We start from the raw sequence: 9,961 nt of genomic DNA on the forward strand, positions 1-9,961 counted from the left end.
CACACATTATGTGACCAAATGGCAGTTTAACATGAAGGGGAATAAAAAGTAGGAATTATTGTAAGAGCACAGGTCAATCTAAGGTTGATTTGCATTTTAAACATGTTCTTTAGTGTAAAATGTATTTATTTCTGGTACAAAACTTCTGCAACAGGCAAATAAAAACGCATGTCTATCAAATTGCCTTTGTTTGCACATGTAAATAGGGCTACCTGCTGTGTAAACGACAGCCGACATTTCCCTCATTCCCATTCAAATTCCCACTTATGCATCCGTCCATAAAAGTGTCAAACAAAACCAAAATGTCAAAATAAATCTCACCTTTTGAGAAATAAACACTCATTTCATCTTTAAAAAGCCGAAATACTCCTGAAAGCGACGAGAAGAGGATCTCTGGCGTTAACGTACTCCTACCACACAACCTCAGGAAAGAAAAAAGTTCATTCACCTGAGTTTCCCCAACAACAAACAGGTGAGCCAAGAAGCTGCTTATTACCCGTTTTAAATGATAGAAAGTATATTCCCTTCTGTTCGGAGACGTTAACGCTCTTATAGACTACAGCTTCTTTAAGAAATCGAGATTAATGACTCCGCGTCGTCCTGATCGAAAAGTTAGGCTCACTTTACTTCCTCGATTTCTGACACACACAAACACACCCACCCGTCGACGAGCTGGAAATAAATGTCTTTCCCTTCACTGACCTGAGAGCGGTCACAGTTTAGCCAACAGGAGAAAAAAAAAACCCCACCACGGGACTTTGTGTCGGGGCGAAAGAAGGTGACAGTGGGTACGTCCCAAGTCTCTTAATTGCATCCCCGTTTCGCTCACTTGCGTCCTTTCCTTGCGTCTTAGTCCCTCCCACCTGAGATGCATGGAAACCATGCGAGGAGAGAGGAAACGAGGAAATATGTTTTAAAAAGCGTCACATGAAGCGGACGTCTGTTTGTGATGACGGCGGCCGCTGATCACAGGTGGATCAGCTGTCAAGTCGACTCTAACAGCTGGAGAGACTTTTGAGAAGTTTGTGTCTAAACACATGATCACTGTACTTAATAATAGTAACTAACACTAATAACTAATAAAGACACAACGGTATCATCACTGCCAGAGTAGAGGTGTTTTCTCTCTGTAGCATAATTACCTCTTGAACATATGTATTGAGTATTTATACACAGTCTGGGGTATTTATACTGTGTTCTGTGGTATTTATACTGTGTTCTACCCTGAGTCTCTTTCATCAACTCAGTCGCCGGTCGACAGCATCGAGGACGACGTACCTTCAACAACTCCTGGCTCAATATGTGAGGAAGCACCTGCTGAACCTGTGCCAGGTGCAACGGCACAGGAAGAAATAAAGAAAATGTCAGTTCAGATATTCGTGGAGGCGCTAGTTTCGTGGATATTCAGGAAAGCAAAATTGAACTGGACCACTGCAGACTCCGAGGCCATCATTATGCGTCTGTTTGAAAGAACGTGGATCGAAGTCCAGGGTGTCGATTTTGATCTCACCCCAAAAACACGTTTAAAGAACTTGACAAGGCCATTTTCCAGGACCTGTGTAAGAAGTGGGGCGGTGTAGAAATGGTACTGCTGTCCATGAAATTAGAGGAACCAGAACTTGGGAACTGCATTGCCTCCTCTGTCAAAGATCACCTGATGACACCACCCAAAAAGAGCAGCACCATCTGCAAGTTCTTCTAGTCTGTGGGCAAAGCCATCTCCAACATCTGCAGGCGTAGAAATAAGGTTGGTGTTATATAGGTGAAGGTAAGGTAAGGTTTAATTCGGGGGCTCCGGGTTTTCCTACATTCAGTGAATATTAACTTCATTCACTAAAAAAAACAAAAAAAAACATCTCTTTAATGCGGTATTCGTCTTGAGGGGGAAAAAAATGCGTGAGGCTTTTTCTTTTCTTCAAAATGAACGCAATAAAGAGCTCCAGGCAGTGCTGCCTCACATCCAGGTTTTGTGTCCTGCACTGTCCTCCGTCCTTCATCATAGAGGGACAGAGACCAGCGGAGCAGGAGGTCACCTCGACGTGGGGCAGGACTTGAGCTCTCAGGGCCACCTCTGAGGGCCGCAGTGTGACCTCTGAGGTCAACAGTGTGATAGAGAGCGACACGATGGAGCAATTGAATTGACCTCATTTGTTTTGAATGGTGAGCTGAAGGGATTGAGCACCCCCTGGTGGAGGTTTGAGGTATTACAACCAGCTCACAGCACACCGAGAGTACACTTATTTTACCAGATAAAGGCAGTACATGTACCCAAGTAGAAGTGCTTGGGTACTACCCAAGCACTTCTACTCGAGTATTTCCATTTTTTGCTACTTGTACCTGTAAAAACGTACTGATATATTGTTTTTCTGGTTCTTTGAAAAATATTTTACCTCTTCTCTTTCATTTTATAGTATTGTATTGTATTGTATTTTTCACATTTGTTAGCTGCTTTCTGGAGCTAGACACAATATAATTCCACAATACATTGTGCTATGTATTATTGTGTATGTGATAGGTAAATGGGATTTGATGTTAAATTGCCAGCTATATAAGTAGTTACTTTTCAGATTAAGATTTAATATAAAAACATACAATAAGCTTATAACGTATGGTGCGTTGTTAAAGAGTAAACAACTGGTTTGCAACCTTTTTTTCCAGTTGGGGTCCATTTTACCAGTTAATAAAAGAGACATTACCCGTATAAACAGATGGGTTTATTTAAACAATTTGTCAAGACTCAAAGATGTGACATCCAAAACAAAACACACAATTCACAAAAAGGCAATGAATAGATTTTTTCCTGTCCTGTTTATCAGCACAACCCCTCAGATTTATCTTGTGACTCTTTGGAGGGGCCCGACCCTTAGTTTGGGAACCACTGGACTGAATACTTAAAAGTGTATAAAGTAGTTCAAACTAGCTCCACCTGGACCAGCTACACCAGTAAAATAATGCTTACAAATTGATGGATCAGTATTATTAATCTAATAATGTCATAAATGCACTCTTAAAATAAGAAACACAATTTTTGTAACACAACAGAATAGAATATATGTATAAACAGAACAGAGTAGAATACAGCTTTATTCTACCATGTCAGGAAATTTGTCTTTGTCTCACAAAATAAAGTCAAAACAATTATCATAACACAGTACAATCACACACAAATCATCTGCTTTATATGTGCAAAAGTTGAGAAAATTAATTTAAATGTTGTGACATTTGTTCATTATATTGGTTGCAACGGTTTGTTTACCTGAGGTGTTTCACAGTGTTGTCCAGACTCCAGAAGGCATAATCAGGGTGGAGAAGGTGGTCAGCTTCATTAACAATAGACAAAGTGTTTGGTTTGGTGATTCAGGTTTTAATGGCATCCTCTTGTGTCCCGGTCTGCACTCTTAAAACTGGTCCAGAGGCTCCAAATCCTTGTGACAATTATAATTAATATTCTGGCCTCAAACCATCTTGTGAAAGTATAGCAGCTGAAAGTAATTGGGTGTTTGGACTTGAAAAACATGTTTGCATTTATTCATAAGGGGAGTGGGAGGTTATGTGAGAGTATTTTAAGGTTATGTTAACAATACGAGGCTTGTGGAGCTGCTTCTGGTCATGACAAGTCAATAAAGTATTTGTAAATAATGCTGTTGGACTATTTGTTGGGCATTATAAAGCTCCACAGGGACCGATGTAAACCTGTGACCTTACTTTGTTATGTGCTTCCTTTCACCATAATTTGGCCTTTTATTCACATAGGATACTATTATATTTAGTGTATGCAGCATTCAATAAAAGCAACTCATATAATGCAAATCAATGTAAACCTGCAGTAAACCTTGAGGCGTGTAATGTTCTTCTTCAGCTGCGTTGATGTTTTTATCTCACTTGCACAAGTGGACACATTGTTTCTCCTCTTCTTGCTGACCACAATGTTCTTATATTACATTTCATACAAAAACACAATTTAAAGCACTTTACATAATCGTTAAAGAGGAACAGCAACAAACAACATTTAAATGCAAATTTAAGGAATATAATTAATTAAAAAAATACATTAAAAAGATAAAAAACAAATAAATACAAGATTGGTCAAAATGTAAGTGTAAGGTGGAAACCAAAACTAAGGCAGCTAGTGTAAATGAATAAAAGATGGCTGCTGATGCTTGACTAGAGGATTATGTCACATTGAGTCAAGTGTTTTCATCCTTATGAGGGCTCAGTCTTTGACATGTTGAAGAACCTGAGCACACTTTAGAAGCACTCTCCACCTTCAGGTGAGAAAAGATCATACGACTGTGAAACAGGAATAATGAACACACACAAAGATTAAATAAAAAGTCCAGTCTGTATTTTTGGACTTAGTTATGTGCCACAGATATGTTATTGCAGAGTAAGAAAAAAAAAAACACGTCCACAGGAAGAATAATTGTTTACCCATGGAAGATATCCAAAATCAATAGCATCAGTTTTGCTCATGCTAATGCAGCGCCTGTCCATTCAGACTGCAGAGGTGTTGAGCCGCTCTATCCCCATTTAGTGAAGAAGCTCGCGGACACACTGACAGCTTATTATAGGGTGAGCAATGAGGAGAGGCAACGTGAAGTGTTATACTCAGCACATATCAGCTGCTGCTGATAACGACTACCTGCAGAGGCAGCCAGATTCACCCACACAGGGAGACAAACTAGGACACATACAGTATATACATACAGTATATATACACACACACACACACACACCGTTTCTTTTGTGTGAGAAACGCAAATTCATCACTCCTGCTGCTGAGTGCTGTGATAAACATGTTTGTGGTCATCTGCGATGTGCTCCTGCTGATTCATTTAATGGGGATGATGATGACGACAGCCTTGTTTGCTCTGATTGGGTCACATTAGATGTCACTCTTGTTCCTGCTGTACTGAGCCAGTTCTGCAGAGACACACTGAATCCAGTTCAGTAGGGACAGGAGTGCACAACTCGGAAAAACAGTTCCAAAAATGATTTCGAGCACACAAAGTTCAACCAGCAGTGGTTCCATTTTAAACTCTGTGAGGCAACGTAAGTTGATCATACTTTTATTGACTAAAATCTTCTTTATCTTGAAAAATCGGCAGCTTTACGAAATAATCTTTACCAGAAATACAGTGCTGAAAATGAACTCCTTCTTCCTTCTCTTACCCCCACACTGTTCTGTACCGTGTGTCTGGACATGCAAGACCTTTAAAGCATTCCTCTCTTACAGTACAGGTGGCCCATTCTTTTCATCCAGTGCATCCTTCTTCCCTCACCTCTCCGTTTGGGGACATTATGTGAGAGCTCATTCTTTCATGACACTGAACTTAGCCACTGTGAACAATTCCTGTTTGGTTCAATGCTCACTAATGAGCTAAGTTCTGCATCTTCAGAAAAGTCATCCTATCGTGATATTCGCAGCAGGACATCTGAGCTTTGTGTGTCTCATTCTGCAAGAAAAAAACAATCTTAGAATTATACTGATTTTGAAGGGAGAACATGGATTTAATTTATGTTGTGATCATGTTCAGACCTCTAAAAGTAATAATATCTCTTGCGTAATCCACTAGCTGCTTTTATGCTGTAATTTATCCAAATGAGAAATCTATGTCCACTGCAGGCAAAGACGTCATAAAGTATAGAAAAAACGGAGGAAATTTGCTAATAAATCAAACCGTATTAGTCTAATATATAACACTGGCCACTAATATGAAGGTAAAATGTGTGGAGACATAAGATGATGGGGTTATCCCACAGTCCTATTAATATGAACAGCTCTTTCCTACAGTAACCTGCATGTTAATACGTCGAGTAAAAAGTTTATTTTCTTCACATCACTCTTCAATTCCAGTTGTGGAGGAATTATTGAGACTATTTCAGTCATTTCAAGTAATATAGCAGAGTGGCACCAGTCAGTTTTATATCATTATATAAGTATGTATATAAATGATTGTAACTTGTGAGACATGCAAGCTGCATTTCTAATGTTGTAAATGTTGAAATGTCTCTAAAATCCAAGTTTGCGTAATAATTTGTAACTATAGCTGTCATATAAATGCAACAGAGTAAATAGCCAAGCAAACAGCTATCGGCTTTCTCTTTTCATACAGTGGGTATATTCCTTCCCCGCCCGGCTGTGAAGAGTCTACCTCCATCGTTTGTTCTCGGATAGTTTGTCCGAGCCTCAGGACGCAGGCTCAGTTTTCAGAATAAACTGTGAGTCCGATCAAACAGCGGTGTCATGACATCACTGCTTGGTGGAAAACAACTGTCTCTCACGTTCACGCCGCCTCCATCTGGAGCCTACCGAGTAAACTTAATGCACACGCAGGCATCAATTGTATCTGGATTTTCAACAACAGCTTACAACTTACTGCAAGTGTCAAATGATCATATTTAGACTCTTCTCGCCTCCAAGTTGCACGAGTTAAATCTTAATTAACAGGAATGTGACGATAACAACACTTATTCACAGTGTTAATTAGATCACCATGTCATTTCCTCATCACTTCTTTATCCTTGTTACCTAAATAAGTCACCATCATCCACTGTGTCCACAAAATTACTTGAATTTCACACCCTCGCAGTGGCACAAATCTTGTAAACACAACCCAAGAGTTGGATTGGTTTCAAGGGTATCAGTGTCAAAGTGAAGTTACCTGAGATCGAATGCCATTATTTCATTTTTCACTCTGCTTCAGGAGAAGAAAAGGCAGCTGGAGCCTTTGTCATCCCGCCACCTCATTCTTTTCTGTGGAAAAAAACAATCCATCTTTCGTGTTAAATAAGCAGGATAACGAGCTCACCTCCATACATGACTTTATTCAACTTCTCCAGGCTCTTCTGCTCAGGTTAACAGCCTCTTCTAGAAGTTGTGATGAGGAAACGTGGGTATAATAGGAGGACAGAGAAAAACAGAAAAATAGGGGACCAGAGGGGAAGAGCGGCACAGTCTAAATCAGTCCATAAGAGCAATTTGGCAGCAAAAACATTCCCAAATAAGATAAGATGCACTTAAATTCATCGCAGTATAATTCCAACACAAGCTATTGATTTCATCTCCGATTCGTCTTCTGTCAACCAAAGAGCTTAGACACCAGTCTTCATGCATCTTGTTATAAAAGTGCCTGTAATAAAGTGTGAATCTCAACCTACCTGTTTGTAAAGATCGGAGAGAGGCCCTCAGTGTTGTCGAACCCGATCTCTCTCTGCCGGTTTCTCTGTTTTCTGTTACATGTTCTCAGCAAGACAGCGCTGCTTTCTGCTCCTCAAGCTGTTCAGAGCGAGGTGTGGGTGAGCGAGGGGGAGAGCATAAGTGAAAAGAGAGAAGGCACAAAAGGGGAGGGGAGACGGAGGGAGGGATTGAGGGAGAGATGATGGGACAGGTGTGGAATTTACACACCCTGCTGGTAGCGCACACTATTGGCATATTTGCTCGAGAGTGATGAGTCACCCGTCTTCTGGTGGAAGTAAGAGGAAAATGTGGGTTTCTGAGCGAGAGGGCGACACAAACTGAAATATAAAGTAACTAATTGTCTGCGGGACATATCACTGTTTCAGTCAGTTTTGAGACAAAAGTTTATTTTATTAGAGTTTAAGATTACAACTCTTTGTGGAAATGACATGCACAACAAACTAAACAAACTAAAAAGTAAACAAGAAGCAACCTGGTTATTTAACCAATTCCTCACCCAATCCCGTAGAAGATATTGATAAATCTCATTTCCAGGGCGTCAAATACCAAAACTTTGTTATGCTTTTCGTCGTCTGATACCGACACACAAGGCAACCTTCAGCGTCTGTATGGGACGCACCGGGCTTTCCATGTAATGTCATCCACGTTAGGTACCCGTTGGAGCGAGGGCAGGTGGATGGGTCAAACAAACACAGGACTTTCAACCACGAGTCTTTGTGCCCCAAAGAATACTGCGGCCGTAGTGGAGCGTCATAGTTGACAATGAGAAAAACATAGAAAAACCTGCCTTAAAACAGGAGGACTATGCTGTTTTAACCACATGACAGAAATAGTTCCACAACTTATATATATTTAAAAAATTTACCCAGTAAGTTCCATGTTTTTCTTAAAAAGGCAGAACAATATTAAAAGTATATAATTCCTTGTTTCTTCCACATTGTGTAACCAGATTAGAGATAAATGTCTAATGACGATGATTCCGAAAATAGTTAAGTTAGTTACAAAAAATACCTAAACTCACATTTTTGCAAACTCTGTCCAGTTGTAACAATGCAGAGTAGAACATGTAAAACGTGCCCCCTCCATCACATAAGGGCCCTCGTGTCACTCACCATACCCTCCATGTATTTTTCGGCCCTCTCTCCATCAGGATGATTGTTTTGATTTGATGGCTGCAACCCGATACCGGGAGCTTCCATACATGGTTGGTTCATGTCCCTGTCCCTCTCTACAGCAAGTCAGCGGGGCTGAAAAACACAGGGAGGCTGTCTCGAGTTGTTTTTCTCCCCTCGCCTTTCAAGAGCACTCTGCAGCGTGCTCCTCTGGCCCCTAATGCACCCGGCCCATTTAGCAAGGCAGAGCTGTGAAACCCAAGATCACAGGCATGGTCAAAAACAATTTCACCCTCTGATTGAGCCAATATCCACTTTACATTTTGAGGAGAAACAGTAATCTGGTATTTGTCACCGCACACGCACAAAACACAAGTTCTGCATTTTGTAATCTGTTCATGGCAGAGTAACCCCTACACTTGTAACCATGTCACAAAATGTGACCTCGGAACCTCTCTTAGATCTTCATTTGACCGTAGAACCTCGGCTCCTAAATACACAAACCTATTAGTATGAGAGTGAAAACACACATTTTCTCAGCAACTCAGGGGTGATTGTTTTGCAGCGAGAGTTGCCGCGAGCACAAAGAGATGAGGCAGCTTCTGTGTGAAACCAGACCCGGTCTGGAGTGATGGGCAGTGCATGGCGGGGAGTCCTGGACGCATTAGCCGAGGCTAATGGGCTAGCTGGCTCCGAGAGGCCTGACTGTCCATTATGTGCGGCTATACGGCTGGAAGAGTTTGGAAGGTAAACTGCTTTCGACTGCTCTGATCTCCAACAAGCCCCTTCACTCTCAAATTATTATTATGTGATACTGATATCTGATGTTTGAATTTATAAATAAATAAATACAAATTCTGCTGGACACAAACTTTTACTTATTGTCTGTCTGTCGTCAAGTTCCCAAGATGATGAAATCCTCGGTTATCCTGTGACATTTCCTCTTGTGCCACCATGAGAGTCACATTGTCTCAACAACTATTGAATGGATTGCAATGAAATTTCCTACAAACATTCATATTCTCCGATGGATGAATTGCAATATCATTGGTGAGCCCTTAACTTGAACTAGTGCCAACATTATAATTTATCCATTACTTTTTTTTAATGACAAAATACCTGCAAAACTAATGACATTCCCATCAGCCTCAGCTGTACTTAGAAAAACTCACTCTTATCTCCATCTGTTTATCCGTCTATCAATCTATCTGCAACCAAATAGGCCTACAGCTATAGTGGGGAATTATTTACAGCAATTCAATTTAAAATTTTCGGTATCAGTTCCGTCAAATACATTTTTATGTAGTTTGACATTCACAAAACGTGTCTAGACAAATCACCACGGCCTGTGAGAGCAAAATGATCCGCGCTTCACTGAAAAGGTGACTCTTAATAGTTTGAATGGAAGTGGATAACGAGGGACTTGAATGTTTTCTGTCCTTGCAGTGAGTTTCAGGTCATTTGGCATCAGCTCTAGAGGGAGAGTGTAAGATAGTTAAAAAGGCCACAGAGATGGGAAGGAGCCGCATGATGAACAGCTCTTTATGCAGAGGAAGTGGATTGATCTGCATTCCTTCCTGCATGCAAAGCCAACGGGCATTTTTTGGAGGGAGAGAGAGAGAAAAAAGGAGAGAGAGATGGAGAGAGA

At 40.7% G+C, this 9,961-nt stretch overlaps 1 protein-coding gene across 1 annotated transcript in view; it reads right to left on the bottom strand.

Moving 5' to 3' along the window:
- Positions 1–735, bottom strand: part of LOC142956652 (myosin IXb) — a 28,362-nt gene extending 27,627 nt beyond the window's left edge. Inside the window, exon 1 of the mRNA XM_076098322.1 lies at positions 322–735. The gene's annotated coding sequence lies outside the window, so the exon portion shown is untranslated. The remainder of the gene's footprint in view (positions 1–321) is intronic.
- Between the last annotated feature and the right edge of the window lie 9,226 nt (positions 736–9,961).

Source organism: Anarhichas minor, unplaced genomic scaffold, assembly GCF_050575085.1.
Source record: "Anarhichas minor isolate MPS153535 unplaced genomic scaffold, ASM5057508v1 ptg000024l, whole genome shotgun sequence".
NCBI classification, from domain to species: Eukaryota; Metazoa; Chordata; class Actinopteri; order Perciformes; family Anarhichadidae; genus Anarhichas; species Anarhichas minor.